Genomic DNA, 11897 nt, shown 5'->3' on the forward strand with positions numbered 1-11897 from the left:
GCAGAATACATAGCATTAGCTGCATCTATGGTGGGGGTTCCAGGTCTTGCTGTAAGTAATAGCAGAAATCTTAATGCAGTGGCCTGTGTTTTAGCAAAAGGACTAAATGCTACCTCCCGAGCGCTCTCAGCCCTGAATGCTGAACAAAAACAATTAAGGGACGCTGTCTTAGAGAATAGAGCCGCTATTGATTATCTCTTGTTACGACACAATCTTGGTGTGAAACTTTAAAAGGAATGTGCTGTTTCAACCTCACTGATAATTCTGTGCTAATTGAAGACAAAATTGGTGCCTTACAACGATTGGCACAGACGTTGAAAGAATCATCTGGCTTAGACTTTTCCTGGTTAACTTCCTGGCTTCCCAATTTTGGATGGTTGAAACAGTTATTTAGTATGGTTGTTTTATTTTGTGTAATAGGGATCATGGTCTGTTGCTGTATACAATGTTTACCTGTTTTTTATCTATCTTCAGGCCTAAGGTGAATCAAATGATTTTGCAAACAAAGAAAGCTGAGGATACTAGATTTGTGTTAAGTCAAATTGAATGGAGCAATCATCATCATCATCATCATCATCATAATAATAATAATAATTAAAAATGCTCCAGAGAGGGGAATGTAAGGAGTGACCTAGAAACTACTATGCAAAGCCTAAGCAAAAGTGAATGTTATGTGACAAATGCCCATCTGCAATGATAAGGAGGAGACAGTCTTAGATAAAGGAGGCTTGAAAACAAAAGCAGAATCAGAGTACTAGGTCAAAGAGCTCATTAAAATACTAAAAATCACGCCCCTAGGTGGGGAAAAAGTATGCTAATGAAACATACATGTATGTAAATGAGATACATAGCTAAAACACAGGTATAGAGACATGCTCAGTAAAGAACTCCTTGTGTCACTCCTTTATAACCAATCAGCAAACAAGGATGCTTATGAAGGTCCAATACTCCTGTATAAAAGATGCTTAGAATTAGAAATCTGTGTGCTTGTTACGTGAAATTATTCCGCTTGCACCTTGTATTGCTAGCAATAAACCTTCTTCATACTTTCACCCCTGGTATCTTTATTGGCCTTTGCATACCAGGCACGATCCCAGACTTGAGCTGGGGCTCAACAAAATGGGTGAGGGCAATGGGAAAGCCCGAAAGACCATGCCAGGTCTGACTGAGGGGTGGAGAAGAAAGCCCAAGGATCTGTATGAGTAGGGCGGAGTGAGTGTGACCAGGATAGGCAGTGTGCAAGAGACCGGGTGAGAGCCAGGGGAGTGCAAGAGACCCTGGTGAGAGGGGGGTGATGTGTGCGTTGCCCCGAAGTGGGCCGTATGATAAAGTGAACTGGGCCGTATGATAAAGTGAACTGTATGCCCAGTTCAGCCCGGCCTTGAGCCGGAGTATCATCACACAGAGTGACATCTGCAAGGCATGTGACAGGTATAAGGGGAGGGCAGAGTGTGTATGCACTGCCCAGTTATAGCTGGGCACTCTAAAGGCAGCCTCCTAGTTATTTAACATCCCAATCATCTACCAACAAGGCATGGCAGATGAACCAGGTGGGCATTTTGCCCAGAGACAGGGGTGGGCCCATGCTATCACCAGGCCTGCAAGTCACCCTTGTTACACTCAATTTTGCTGCAACTTGAGACCATTGCTTCTTGTTCTGTCATCTGCCACCGCTAAGAGCAATCTAGCTCCATCCACTTTGTAACTTTCCTTCAGGTAGTTAAACATTGCTATAAAATCCCCCCTCACTCTTCTTCTGCAAAAGAGCTAGGTATAATTCCTCTCTCAGCCTGAGGGGTTCAAATTCACATCTCACATCTTCCAGTAGTGCCTTAATCAAGTAGTGTTTAAGCTAACTTGATAGGATATGGTGACAGGGCACCTGTCCCTTTAAGAAGGCAAGCAGCCTGAGAGGCAGGGGCTGATTAGAGGCTTATCTGACCAAAAGGGAGCTGGGCTTGAGACATATAAGCCCAGAGCCTGAGGTGGTCAGGCAGTCCAGCCCTGGGAGCCATGAAGGTAGGAGCTCCTGGAAGCCGAGCAATAGGGCTCCTGAGCAGAAAGTAAAACAGGGTAAGAAACTCTGCAGGTCTGGTAACAGGGGAAGTTGCCTTGGCAGAGGGAAGCTTGTTGATGCACGCAAGTGGTCTTGGTTTTATGTTAAATCCAGAGGGTTGGGAGTGCCTGCCAGAGGGCAGAGATGCTTTTTATTTAAGTTGCACTGGTGGTTTAGCCCTGGGCCCTGCTGAGGGCAGGATCAAGGCATCTTCAGGGAATCAGTAGCCCAGGATCTCAGAAGGGAGCTGCCTGGGGAGACCCCAAGGGTCCAGGGCTCAGAAAGCACCACAGCCAGGGACTGCTAGGGCTAGGGAGCCTGGTGATCCCAAATGGTCCAGGATCCAGGGCCCAGGAAGGGTCAAAAGAACAAGAGGAGCTACTGCCAAGCACTAATAGGGCTGGGGCTCAGAAGTCAGACCTAGTACAGTGGGTCTTGGCTAAGGGAGTAGCCAAAGTAAAGGGGCACCAAAGGGAGTAGCCAAAGTAAAGAAAGCCAGGAAGGCGGAAACCCCAACATGGGAAGGAAGGCCTGATGTGGCCTGGGGACTTAGGGACAAGAGTCCCACTTGACTGGAGATTTAAACCACCTGTGAGGCATGGGACATGGTGTAGGGGAGTTTTGGAGTCACACAAGTAGCCCTTAGGCTGCGGGTGCCTTGGGGGCGCAGACAGGCTGAAAGGACCCAGCTTGTTTAAGAGCTAAATTGAGACCAACAGGATTCAGGATGGATCTGCTGGTGACTAGAAGTGACAAGGGCTTAGTTTAAGACCCATGGGCAGCCTCTCTTCCTTAAATATCTTAAAAAGAACAAGGCATGGCAGAAAGGAATAAACGGTCAGAGTTGGGCAGGAGTCATACAGCCACCAAGGGACTTAACAGCTGCCCCTGGGGGCACGGTCCTTTTATACAAGCACACTACTCCTCCTGATGAACTTGTGCATGTTTGTGGAAAAGAATGCAAGATTCATTGGACCAAAAAGGAATTACTTTCTGCTGTGGACTAGTAGTTAGGATACTCATCTAGAATGGGTGAGTCCTAGGTTATAGTCTCTGGTCCCAGGACTATTCATGCATTTTTATCCAGTGTCTGTCGAATGTAAAAAGCCTGCAAAGAGACCAGAACCAGGATTCTTCACCTACCAGGTAAGTTCCCAACCATGGAGCCACTGAATGATGCTTCCTTTTTTTTCTTCTCTTTGACCCAGTGAATCTTGACTTCTTTTAAGCAGAGACAGCTTCATCAGGGAAGTGAACCCAGTTTCCCATCAGGGGTGGACCTTGATCTTCCACGTCCTGGTGGGTGTTCCACATAAGACTATCATAGAAAAGATGGGACACTCCTCTTCCAGTTGTGGTTTTAAAGAAAGTGGAGATCCCACATTGCTGGGCACCTGATCCTGTGGGTGTGTATATTTTAGCTGTTCTCTGAAAATGACTACTGGATTGACTGAGCCCTGAGAGTGGTGTAGGTAGAGGTAGAGGAACAGCTGCTTTCTGGATTCAAGTCAGGTTTATGAGGGAGTCTAGGCACTCCATGGGTGTCACTACAGGGTTCCTGCCTTTAGAGGCTTCCCAGTGTCTGTACCCTCTGTCCTCTCCTCCCTTTTAGTATTCTCCCCTGCCACATTTAGATTTAGTAGTGGAGGCTGTCCAGAGAATAAGGTACACTTTAAAGAAAAGGGCTCTTGTCTTGTCCAGAGCTCCCTAGCCAGGAAAGGGCCACCAATCTGAGCCTTCTAGCTTGGAGGCCTACTGTTCAGGGCTGCCAGCTCCTTATTCAGCTTTGGTTATGCTTTGTGAGCCCAGGTTCCAAAACTTGTGATATCCACTACATCGTACACTAGTGGTCCCAGATCATACCCCAATCCTTATACTCTGCCTGCTAGGATGAGCTTTGAGTTTGGGGTGTCCCCAGTCACCCCTTTCAGTGGCCTCCACCTCCCCTTCAGCTACAACCTGGTCCTTCAGGGAACAAAATAGTACCAAAATGCCAATGCCCTTCCCCAGGCACCACAATCTCCTGCAGGGGTTAACCTCACCCCTGTATGGCAAGCTCCAAGTAGAAAGAAAATAAAACAGAAAAATGTGCAGGGTACTTAGCTTGCATTCCATGCAGGTCAACAGCCTCTCTGCACTTAGGCTTCTTTCTAAGTTCCCCCTGCCATAGTCTGTGTTTCTGTCCTTGTGCCTCCCAGAGCAGGTTTTGTCCCCAGTGGGTTCCATAGCCAGAATGCCCTTCTTTGGCTTAAGGGTTGGGCTTATGTTTAGGGAACTACCAAAATCATGGTGGAAGTAGAGTACGAGGTGGCTCCTTTAATCTTGCATGCTCCCCTGTGTGCACCTTGCCCCCTTCCCCACCACTGCTTATTATTAGTTAGGCATTATGCCAGAACTGGACATGCACAGAAACAGAATTCATGGAGCCTACAGAACTTCGAGGAGGCAGCAGCTGTGCAGAACTTACTTATTTGCAATATTGGATTTAGGTTCCTCAATTCTGCAGAAGTCTTCATTAGATATAAGGCTTTGGAAATGCAGGTGTTGGGGCTCTGGCTTGCTTCTGTATGGATCAATAAGGGGAAAGAAAACAATCCCAGGCCCATCTCATTCTTGAAGTCTAACGTTGAACACACACTTTTTTTTGACATCTGAATGAATTATGTGAATCAGACTCAGGATGGCCTCTAGAGGTCACAAATGTAAAAGAATGTGCTGTCTCCTGCTCTCTCTACTGTTAGCTTTATCAAAGCTAAACTTGGTTTGTTTTATTTGTATGCATGCTGTCATTTATAACTCTGTTGAGGTAGAACCAATACATAGATTTTAATATGTGAAAAATCTTTAGCTTTCTGCAAGCTAATTAATCTGTAATAAGAAACACTACGTTCAAATACCTGATTTTTAGCACATATTAGTTTAGGACTACTGAAAGTGCTCCAAAGAGAAAGAGCAGGGGGAATAGAAAGAAATGGATAGCTCCCTTTTGCAGAATGTTTTCCACAAAGAAAAAAGAGGCCTATAATGCAAATGGTACTTTTTTTTTTTAGTGGAAACTCATGGTACTAGTGATGCTGTTACTATTCAATATCTAATAGGATTACTTTTCAACACCCATACAAACAGGGGGAAATTGAGTCACATTCAGCAACTTAAATACTATACTCCCTTTTAAAAATTGTTATACATCTCACAATGATATCTTAAAACCAAAAGCCTAAAGTTAAGCTGTCAGGTATTACATGCAAACTCTTGCTTGATTTTTTTTTTAAAGCATTAAGCCAGTGTTGCCCAACCTTTTGGCCCACAGGCTGGATGAGTAGTCCCAGATTGGTTTGTGGGCCCCATCCAGCACATGGTGCTGGCCCAGCCAGGGCCCAATGCTATGCCTTGGCCAGGGCCTGGTTCTGCTGCATGGGGCCGGGGCTGATCCAGCCATGTGAGGCTTGGAAGTTTGGTGGCAGGGAAGTGGTGGCAGCATTAATTCTCACTACTCCCTTGCTGCCAAATTTCTGGGCCCCTGAGGAGCCCCACAGGTGGATCTAGCCTGGATGGGGATTGAGCACCACTGCAGGGGTTGAGCACCCCTGCATGAAGCAATCAACAGTGAATCAACCTGTGACAGGGGCAAACTTTCATGCCCAGTGCAAGCACTGGACTGCTTCTTGTCTATGGGCCAGCCATCCCCCTCACTCTCCTGCCACACCTTGATGTAATATTATTAAGATGTTAATCAGGCAGGAGGCTGCCCATTTTTAATCCCAATGATAAGGGGAATATCCACAGCTCCGTTCCACCCCTAAACTGTGGCCCAAGCCTTGCAGATGGCATCCCAGGCAACTAAACTCAGCCATACACTTCACCACATTAGCTGTGGTCCTCTCTCTGAGACCTTTGGTTCCCCCTTAGGCCTTGGCCCTGTCTCAGGCCAGTTGGGATCCTGAGCCTTTTGCTCTCTGGGCATCCCTTGCAGTGGGCCCCTTGCCCTTTGACCCTCCTCTGGATTCTGGCCCCAGCATGGACCAGTTGAGATCCCTCAGGCCCAGTCTAAGCTGCTTGCCTTCTTTTAACCCTCACAAGTCCATCAGATCAAATGAGCCTCAGGCCTTTCCAGGATCTCACCAGTCTGGGCTTTCTCCAGCAGGGTCTGGAGGTTATTAGGTGCCCCCTACCCTCCTTTCACCAGGGACTTTCGTGGCCTTGGCATTTCCTGGGGCTGCCACACCACCAACAGTCCCACTAGGCCTCTCTACCCTGGCAGGGTGAAGTTTTAGGTCATGCCCAGAACCTGGGGCCTCCTCCATCCCCATAGCCCCAGGTTATAATTCCAAGATGTTCCTGAGCCTCAGCTCAACTGACTGATATCTTTCCCGGCAGGGCCAGCAGCAAACTGCTGCTTCACCCTATATAGCGTGGCCTCAAAATGGCCACCAGAATCAAGCACCTGACTGCTGCCTGCTCCAGCCCTTAAAGTGGCAGGCACCACCAGTGCCCTGCCACACAACCAGTGATCTCTTTAGTAGGTCTTCTGTGAAAAATTAAAAAAAAAATAGGAAGGTATTTTCCTTTGGTTGTAAGCATTTAATATTAGGTTCTTGCATCTTGCCCCTTAACAACAAAAAAGTACATGCTGCTGGTTAGTAAATAGTAGGCATAGCATATGATCAGTCATAAAAAAACAAAAATAAAAAATAAACCAGAGAAAAATAGGTATGTGATACAAATGCATTGACAGACAGAAAGGTATAATGTTTGTACCTAGCCTAAATTTCCAATCTACCTATCACGTTTTAAGCACAAAGAATGTGCTCTAAAGTCATAATTCAATAGATGTTAATTACTTTTAGAGCACTTTAAAAATGGCAGATCATGCTGTAAGTTAAGCTTTGATGGATGAGGTATTAGACTAAAGCACTTTCTGTTAGAGTACTTTATTGAATGTCTGTGCCAGATCCCAACAAGAGGTAACTTGGAGTGTGATTACACCATCCCAGCTGGTGTTGTGTGGGGCTGTGCTCTAGCCTTGAGTACAGATTATTTTCTCTGCCCAAGTGCCAGGCTGACCCTACTCCCTTGGCTCTCACTGACCTGAGTCAGTGACAGCTTCTGATCCTAGTTCTGCCTCCTCCCTCTGACCAACTGTGAACTGCAGCTGGCTGCAGGGAAAGAAGTTTCTCTCCCGGTGGTGTATTGCTGCCTGGCCAGGAGGGGGGTGCTGTAGGGAAAGGGATCTAAGCTCTTTTTCCCTGTAGCAGTCCTGGCCCTGCAGCATGCCACTGCCTGGCTGGTCCCCTGGCTGGTCCCCTGGTGGGGAGGGCTGCCCAGGGGACCAGCCAGGGGTTGTTGCGGGGGAGAGGTCCAATGTCTCTCTCCCACACAAACCCCTTCCCTGTGAAGAGTGGCTGCCTGGCTAGGAGGGACAGTTGGGGAAGGGGTCCAGAGTCTCTTCCCTCTCCCCACAGCTGCTGCTGATGGTTGCCAGCCTGCAGAGGGGGCTGGGTTGGGGAGAGGGGCTACTTCTGAAGTCTCCTTAAAGGTGCATAGGAGTGCCCTTAGTGGCCAGTGTGGGCAATCTCCAAGCCCACCCATCTGCCCTGCCCCACACTACCAACAGTGAAAATCTGTTTGGTTCTCTTGTGCTCTAACTTATAGCACTTAGGTAAAGTGTAGCAGGATCACCTTTCAGAGCTTGGGTTGAGTCCCAGGCTTGAGATCCTGCTGTTTTGATTGGTGGAGCCCATCGACCAATCAGGAGGCAGCAAGAGAAATAAAGTCATGCCCCTTTCCTGAGGGGAGGGAGAGAAGAGCTCCCCTGCACCTGATTGAAGACTGTAAACTGTCAGGTCTGGAAGACTTCAGGGGCGGAGCCCTGGAGCGTATAAAAGGAGCTGCATGCCCAGCATGAGGGGCAGGTGCAGTGAGGGACTGAAGTGTGGAGCCAAGAAAAGCTGGGGAGCTCTCTGCCAGCGGGCAATAGGTCCAAGGATCCTGAAGCTGCCACTGGAGAAGCAGCCTTGGGAGCAGTGCGAGACTGCTCAGGATGTTGATGGTGTGCAGGGACAGTGTGGGGAGACCTGGCCCTGGGAGCAGTATGAGACTGCTTGGGCCCATCATGGTGCACAGTTCAGTGCATGGAGCCCAGGCTTTAGGAGCCGCAAGCGGTGGCTCGAGCCTGCAGCCCCGGCAGGGCCAGCAGGCCACACAGTGTGTGGGGCAGTGCATGGGGGCAAAGGCCTTGGGGCTGCAGTGAGGCGGCTCAGACCCCATCTCCCAGCAAGCAGCCAGGTCTCACGGTGCGCAGGGCGGCACATGGGTCTGAGCCTTGGGAGCCAGGGAGCAGCAGAGGCTGCTTGGGTTAGCCACCCGGTGTGAGGACGGCCAGCCAGAGCCTGTGTTAAAGAGCCCTTGGAGCCAAAGCCAGGGCACGGGGAAATAGTAGTGCTGCAGCCTGAGGCCCAGCACCTAGAAGCCAGCAACGGTGGTGCAGCAGCTGTGAGGAGCTGAGCCCTCAGTGCCCAGAGTGGGGCACAGGGTGGGGAGGAACCCAGTGGTGCAGGAGAGGCCTGGAGAGGAGCTCCAGCAGAGGAAACCCCATTGAGCTGCACCCTGACAATCACCACCTGAGAGAGCGTGAGTCATTGGACCCTTGGGTCCCACAAGGGAAAGATGTTTGGGGTGGGTGAACCCAGAGAAGGGGCACAGTGGGCAGCCCCCTGCACCTAGTCAAGGCCCTAAGAGGAGGGGCCCCTGGTGCTTCCTGGATATCCTGCCCCCCCAAGGGACCCCATTGGAAGGAGGACTATCTCGTGCCATGGGTCAGGGACTATATTAAAGAATAGATGTTATTAAGATTGTTCATGTTTGCGCCTTATATTTTGTAATTGAAATGTTGTGATGTTGAAAATAGTGTTATTTAGGGCTTTGACCTTGGTTATTGGTTAACATTCACTGTGTAAATATATGTATATGATATTTAGTTTTATGTTTATGTATATTATAACTCAATAAATTGTATATAGTTAAGAACTTTGGACTTGGGCTAACTCTATATAGGAAAGAGGGATCTGCTCGAAATTCTGGCATCCCTCTCACAGCACGCCCTTCTGCCTACCCATCCCATCCAGTTGAGAATAGGGCATACCCTAGGGTATACCTTAGCTTCAAAAGCATGCTAGTTAGCTAAAGCACTTCTACCAGGGGCTTTTTGAATATCTGTACTTAGCCTTAATGTCTCATTCTGAAAGAGGGGACTTGTCTAATAATCACATTGCTTTGCTGTCCACTTATTTTGAACACCTAAGTTGTCTAGAGCAGTGTGAGACTGACCTGAGCTTTGAATAGTTGTGACAAACCTCAAATCATTTCAACATCACAAGCAAGTTCTTCAGAGCCTTGCCCTGTATACAGCATAGGGCATCTCTGCTTTAGCTTTTACTTGGCTGGTAGAGGGAAGATCCATGCTGATATAAATTCATCAATAGGGAATCTTTTTGTAGGGGACATAGAGCAGCTATGGTTTCCATTCTAAACCATAAGCTAAAAAGGGCCTGCATAGCAGTTCTACCCCCTGCATTCAGCCCACAGGAGACAGTTTTGGTTATGTGAATTTAATTCCTGATCCCTCCTGCTTCCTAGACAAAGCCTCTTCTCTCTGATGTTATGTTGGGAGAGTGAGCACACACATCTCAGCCCAGACCATAAAACTCTTCTCTGTGGTTTGTAATACATCAGATCTCCTGTTCATGCTCTGAAATTAGTGGATGTTCCAGTAAGGCCTTTTGCAAAATGCATGGACTGATTGAGAGCCATTAACAACAGTTGGAATTATTACTACAAAATGACCAGTCCTGTGGCCTTCAGAACAGTTGAGTTCCTACCCTATAGGCCTAGGGACAGACATTCACAAAGCCTGAATCTGAATTGATTCAACCTTTGCAGGTTAGTCTAACCTGGCTAGGCTGAACTGGTTGGAAACTGGACAGACATTCTCTCTAGACTGAGGAAATTCAAGAACATGCCTGGAGTGGCTCAGGCTAGTGTGACAGGGAACCCTAACCCTGTCATGAGGAAGAAGGTGCAACCCTATAAGGCCAGAACCTTCTGGGCACAGAAGGCTGGTGAGGAAGGGGTTAACTGCTGAACTGGGATGGATGGTCAGCTGACCGGAAGAGGCAGGACTATAAAAACCCTGGATTGAAGGGCAGTAAGGGGGCCAGTAGCCAAGGGGGAAGGAGTGCATCTCAGGGCTCCAAGGAGAGGCTTGGTGGGAAGTCCAAAGCCAGGAAGAAGGGAACTATAGAAGCCCTGGAGAGATGACAGCTGCACTGCAGCAAGGACTGGAGCTGATGGTGGGGAGCTGAAACACAAACCCTGCAACTGTAAGCTGATATACCGCTTTCCTTACTCACATTTTTGGGTTGCAGATATTGCCCATGGACGGGACTGTTTATTTGTTTTCTTTTGGTTATGGAATAAGATCGGAGGTTTGGGTGAGGCTGTTAGGGGATGGAGGAGGCCTCATTTTGGGGACCCACTCCTGGTGCTTCCTGGATATCCCACCCCCCCACGGCGCCAGTGAGGGCGCAGCTTTTTGGGGGCACAGACCCCAGCGCCAGTGAGGGCGCAGCTTTTTGGGGGCACAGACCCCAGCGCCAGTGAGGGCACAGCTTTTGGGGGCACAGACCCTGACATCAGTAAGGGTGCAGCCTTTCAGGGGGGCACAGCCCCAGCGCCAGTGAGGCATGGAGAGAGACAGGGCTGCCTGAGTGCCAATAAGGGCGCAGTTTTGGGACGATCTTAAAAAGGCCAGGGAGGCCTGGAGCACCTGGGAGTGGGGGTGCAGGTATATGTTTTTTCTGTTTTTTAGGCGGGTGGGGTCACACCCGAGTTTTGGGCTTGTGGCCCCCTGGCTGTGGGGCCAGCACACATGTCTCTGACCCGGGAAGTGTTGTGCTTCAGAAGGAAGCAGAAAAGGGGGCCAAGAGCCTCCAGGCACTGGAAGGAAGAGCTAGAGCCTCAGAGTCAAACCCTGTTTGGTGGGTTTGGATGGAGAGGCATAGCTAGAGAAAAAGGGGTCAGACCATCCTAGGAGAGACCCCAATATACCCAATATAATTGGCAGTCTCCTGCTTGCATACTAATTTCCATAAAGACATGGCAGGGGAGTTTAGGGTGGGAGTGCAGAGTTCCAAGAGGACTCCAAGGGTGCCCCAAGTAAGGTGCAGATGACCCGGAAAATGGCTCTGGGGAGGGCAACCTGTTACAGCTAGAAGCTGGGGGGCACTAGAGCAGCCCTCCCTTGCCTTGCACAGCATTGAAGTCCTGGCAGGACTTTCTCATTAAGGAGGTCTGTCTGCACCATCCCAGGCTTTTCCCCACTGGCTGCTCAAGGAGCGGGAGAGTTGTAAGCCCCAGACCCTTGCTAGCACTCTGAGGCAAGGAGGGGTGTGTGCAGTACATGGATCTGTTGATGATATGGAGCTTTTCAACCTCCCTCCCTACTTGTCAGACTGTCTGCAGCAAACTGACAGGTGAGCAAGGTAGCCTAGAGCTGATAAGAGTCTTCATTACGCGATTAGCAAAACAATAGCCTTTCTCATATTACTTCAAACTCTTCTTTCATAGACTTTCATAGACATCAGGGCTGGAAGGGACCTCGGAAGATCATCGAGTCCAGCCCCCCGCCCAAAGGGCAGGAAGTCAGCTGGGGTCATAGGATCCCAGCAAGATAAGCATCCAGTTTCATCCTGAAGGTGTTCAATGAAGGCGCTTGAACCACCTCCGGTGGCAGGCTGTTCCAGACCTTGGGGGCTCGGACAGTAAAGAAATTCTTCCTTATGCC

General features: G+C 49.0%; 1 long non-coding RNA gene across 1 annotated transcript in view; it reads left to right on the forward strand.

Annotated features, from left to right (window-relative positions):
* The first annotated feature begins 10278 nt into the window (after positions 1-10278).
* LOC102377188 overlaps positions 10279-11897 on the forward strand; it is a 23327-nt gene continuing 21708 nt past the window's right edge. Inside the window, exon 1 of the long non-coding RNA XR_324148.3 lies at positions 10279-10434. This is a non-coding gene — a long non-coding RNA (uncharacterized LOC102377188). The remainder of the gene's footprint in view (positions 10435-11897) is intronic.

Source organism: Alligator sinensis, unplaced genomic scaffold, assembly GCF_000455745.1.
Source record: "Alligator sinensis unplaced genomic scaffold, ASM45574v1 scaffold1021_1, whole genome shotgun sequence".
Classification (NCBI taxonomy): Eukaryota; Metazoa; Chordata; order Crocodylia; family Alligatoridae; genus Alligator; species Alligator sinensis.